The 5,000-nt window shown below is 44.5% G+C and overlaps 1 long non-coding RNA gene across 2 annotated transcripts in view; it reads right to left on the reverse strand.

Moving 5' to 3' along the window:
* Positions 1–5,000, reverse strand: part of LOC123506693 — a 29,253-nt gene that overhangs the window by 24,235 nt on the left and 18 nt on the right. For both annotated transcript variants that reach the window (XR_006675488.1, XR_006675489.1), the window contains exons 1-2: positions 4,813–5,000; positions 3,797–3,881 (exon numbers count right to left, since the gene is read on the reverse strand). The exon at positions 4,813–5,000 is cut by the window's right edge and continues 18 nt beyond it. This is a non-coding gene — a long non-coding RNA (uncharacterized LOC123506693). The remainder of the gene's footprint in view (positions 1–3,796; positions 3,882–4,812) is intronic.

Raw genomic sequence — 5,000 nt, forward strand, 5'->3', positions numbered from 1 at the left:
TTTTGTCAAATTTTCTCAACTTAGTCTTACATGCCAGTGCATTAGTTAACGGTGTGTGTTTCACTGTTTGATCTGCTGCAGTCTCTGACGAGACAGCCAGACGTTACCCTACGGAACGAGCTCAGAGCTCATTATTTCCGATCTTTGGATAGGCCTGAGACCAGGCACACACCACACACCGGGACAACAAGGTCACAACTCCTCGATTTACATCCCGTAACTACTCACTGCTAGATGAACAGAGGCTACACGTGAAAGGAGACACACCCAAATATCTCCACCCGGCCGGGGAATCGAACCCCGGTCCTCTGGCTTGTGAAGCCAGTGTGTGTGTGTGTGTGTGTGTGTGTGTGTGTTAATTTCCATCTCACTATTCTATTCATCTCTTTCCTGCCTCCACTCTCTTTATCTCTAGTTCCTTCTCCTTTCTTTCCTAACGTCCATTGCATACAGTATATAGATAGCTAGCTAGCTAGATAGATAGATACAACGTATTTTCTTTCTTTCCTCTACCCATAGGTATCCCTATACCTTCTAATTCTAGTACACTTTTTTCTGTTTTTTAATACTCTTATCTTATACATGTACACTACCCTTCAGATCTTTCATCCTTACTTCAATCACCTTTATCCCTCCACTTGTCTTTCTTTTCCTTCATTCTTCCTGACGCCGTGCCTTGCTGCTGCTGCTGCCACTGTTCACTCTCTCCTCACCTATTGCCCTCATCCCTTGACATTTCATTTCCTCTACTTCACTCTAGACTGTATATTTTCATCGCCTATTGCTGCTTCTCTCTGCTCTCTTTTGTCTCTTCACATGACGGGTCACAGTCTCCTCGCAGCACCCACGCACTTTCAATACGGAGCAGTAAACACCAGCACACCACCCCGGGCACGCTCGTCACAGAAGCAATAGTCGGGAAAGACAAATAATACAGTTTAACATTAGCCAGCCAGGGCTTGGGTACGCCGGGAAACAATGAATGGATGCCTCTTAAGGGACGGTGGGGAAAAGGAGGAACGGAGGGAGAAAGGAAGGGAAGGAAAGGAAGAATGGAGGGAAAGTGGAATGGAAGAAGGGTGGAATGGACGAAGGAAGGGTAGGTGGGAGAGACATGGAAGACGAGAAATAGTGAAGAATGGAACGAAACTCAGGGAACGAAAATACAAGGGAAAGATGAAGGTCGAGAGAGAGAGAGAGAGAGAGAGAGAGAGAGAGAGAGAGAGAGAGAGAGAGAGAGAGAGAGAGAGAGAGAGAGAGAGAGAGAGAGAGAGAGAGAGAGAGAGAGAGAGAGAGAGAGAGAGAGAGAGAGAAAGGCAGAAGTAGATGGGAGACTATTGTAAAGGGGAAGAAAGAGCTTGAAGAGATGATGTGTGAGGGAAGAGGAGAAAGAGGAGGAGGATGAGCAGGAGGAAGAGGAGGATAAATGGAAGGGCAAAGATGGTAGCGGATGGATGGCGCTGGAGGGGCAGGCATAGTTGTGTAGTGGAAGCAAACTCCGAGTGTTGATTTTTTAATGTATTCAACACAAGCCTGATACATCACGCGAATGGCATTGAAGTGTAGGTTTGGTGATGGTCGACTGAGTGGAACAGTGCGCTAGTCGTTGTGATCCCTGCCGTCCTCCCAGTTCCATCCCCACCCACTCCTCGCTATGTTTTGCCCTTCATGCACCTGTACAGTTGCGCTTTTCTCACCTTTCAACACGCAACAGTGCTCTTCTCTAGTGTTGATGCCTACCACCACCATTTTCCGGAACAAAAGTCACATTTCTCACACTATTCTGTAATGACACAACCACGAAGTAACATTGCTTGAACAACTCAGCATCTTGCACACACCTGCCATTTTGCTCCTAGTTCAATCCCCTGGCTAATTGTTTACAAGAGATACATAAACACGCACAGTCAGTAAATAGCAGTTCGACAACCAGGCATTATTTTCACAGACTGCTTCCTTGATACAAAAAGATAACACAAGGAAAGACTGCCCCGCGTTACTTGAGGGAGGCAGCAAGTAACAGCTGTACAGAGACTTGCATGCGGTCAGTGATGGGAGGATAGGCGGCTGAACACTATTACTACTATCTACTATTACCACCATCTCTACCGATACAAAATAGGACTAAAGACGAGTGACCTGTCCGTACTGGGGTAGAGAACTTTACTTTATTCCTCAGTGACCTTGACCGATGGTGACCCGACGATACCTGACCCGGATGTGTCTTTGTGGAGGATAATAGCTGGTCAACAAGGCATTCTTTACCAGATGCACAACTGCAGGAAAAATAAACACGTCTCTTCCTTCAGTAAATCCACCCACGTGAGCTTCTGTCCTCCCTTTTGTCTCGTGAAAAGAAATCGATTACTCTTTCCTCTTTTAATCTCTCTCTCTCTCTCTCTCTCTCTCTCTCTCTCTCTCTCTCTCTCTCTCTCTCTCGTGCCATTATATACCAGTGTTTCTGTTAGCGGTGAATAAATATTTCAAGCAGTAAAGTTTTCATTTTCACTCTGAATATTGTAAGACTTATTTTAAATCTAATCTCTTCTACACATACACAACAAAAAGTAGATAGAAATATGTAAATTGATGAAGCAAAACGAAAAACACACTATGAACTGTCTTTCTTTTTTATCTTTGTAACGTCATTTTGCCTCTAAATTCGTTACACATTCTAAAACGTCTGTGAGCGACAAACAAAGGTTTTAATCGACAAAGTGAAGTCTTCCATATCACCAACAATATTAACTAACATAGTATTCTCTTTTCTCGACTCTTCCTCTCCCTCGTGTCTCGTCCTCTGCTAATCTTATATCTGTCCTGCATTTTCCTCCTCTCTCCCTCGGCTCGCCTCTCCTATACACTTTGCGTTTTTACTCTCTTCTCTTCTCTTCTCTTCTCTATATTCTGCTTGTCGTTCAGTCTCCCAACTCTATTGCAACTTTTTCTTCCTTTAAATAAATGCGTTTGCTGGAATTGATAGGAAAACACATGTACACACACACACACACACACACACACACACACAACACACACTGTACACTACACTATAACAGAAGCAAAAAAAAAAAAATAAAGGATAAATTCAAAGCACCATCCATGAACAGTGATTGCCTGATTTCATACAATAGAATCCTTTCGTGTAGATTATCAACACGAGAGACAGAGACACAGAGACACAGAGACAGAGATAGAGATAGAGATAGAGATAGATAGAGAGATGTGTGTGTGTGTGTGTGTGTGTGTGTGTGTGTGTGTGTGTGTGTGTGTGTGTGTGTGTGTGTGTGTGTATGTGTAACCAAACATTCATGTACTCTTGATGATACAGTAATAGTGATGCTACAGACGTCACACACACACACACACACACACACACACACACACACACACACACACACAGACACCAGACACACACACATACACACACACACGCACACAGCCATTACCACCAGGTTTTCTCCACTGGCCGTAATTAATTGTTGGCGTTAATTTCCCCAGAGAACCTGAGGCCAGTGCACGCTCCCGCCTCCACCTCTGTGCCGCCGCTCTCTTCTCCAAAACCTTCCCACCACCATGTCGTAAAGTGCGCTAACATAAAGGAGTGGCAAATAGTAGCAAGACTCTCATACGGTCGGGAACTTTGCGTGACTGGAGCAGACTCACTAATCACGCTGTTAGTACCGAGGAGATAGAAGTTTAAAAAGAGATGGGGACGATAGGTGGAAATAAGGAAGGCATGTTTGATACAGGGAGTGCCACGTGTCGGCTTGACGGAACTGTAACGCGTTTAGAGTACCTTGCCACTGGTTGACCTGTGTAAGGTGGACAACAGGCTGGCCCCGCTTTGCGTCTGGCTGGCGTGGACGGTGGCTGGCCGCTACCTGGGAGAAGGAACATAATTTAGTTTTAAGCCAGAAAGAGATGAAGATGAGTGTCCACTTTCCGTCTTTTTTACTTTTGGGAGCGGCACTCCGCGGCCTTCCATTTCCATTCATCGGACAGCTCTTGGCCTGCCAGTGAAATAAAATGAACGAATAATAATGAAAAGCGACCCGCAGAGCAAGAGCGTTAATTTAACGAAACCTAATACTGTACAGCAAACAGTACAGACAGCAGTTAGCTTCACTAATACAATGAGGCAACGGGTGATGGTAGCGATAGTGGTGGTGATGATGATGATATGATAATGATGGCGATGATGATAATGATATGATAATGGTGTGATAGTAAATCTCACAACTGACTCCTCTGTGAGACTATGAGCAATACATGTATAGCAGCTATACATAAGCGTATTAAAAATCTTGTACAATTCTTTTTAGATATGAATGGAAGCTGACTAAAGTGACTTTCAAACTTTATTGCGTGGTGGCGCGCCACATCTTGGACTCGGAGGGCTCACCAGCTTATGTAGCCAGTGCAGTGCAATGCAGGCCACACCGCTTTTTGGTGACAGTCTCCACGTGCAGTTTGCGAATCAGAGAGAAGTTCACACTATGTTATTCCTTTCTCTGTACCCAGCCCTGTATTTAGAAACGCTCTGCTGTCTCGCCACGAATATATTCAAAGGCTATAGAGATGATTAGCGTGGTTAACAACCAAAGACCCCATCTTGAAGAGAGGTTTATTCGACAAAGTTTAACCGTGTACTCACCAGCATCACCAGGCTAAAAAAGCGTACAACATCACAGTTCCAAGCGCAAAAGAAAACGAGATGAATAGAGGAATAAAGACATATAAAGGGAAATTGTAAATAAAAGACAACAAAAAATCGAAGCAACTAAATGTTTACATGCTAAAAAGAGTGATTACCTTGCCTGTGGCGGTGAGGTGAGCTGAGGGCACCAGAGGTAGAGTAAGAAAAGGAAAGGTTTGGGCTTAATGCCTATCCACTGCACAAGGGCCATTAAGGCAGACATGTGAGCTTGTGGCCTTTCTTTAGCTGGGGTTGAAGAGAAAGCACCACTAATCTCACCAAGTATCTGCACTGGGTCAGAACT

This window comes from Portunus trituberculatus, chromosome 20 (assembly GCF_017591435.1).
Source record: "Portunus trituberculatus isolate SZX2019 chromosome 20, ASM1759143v1, whole genome shotgun sequence".
NCBI lineage: Eukaryota > Metazoa > Arthropoda > Malacostraca > Decapoda > Portunidae > Portunus > Portunus trituberculatus.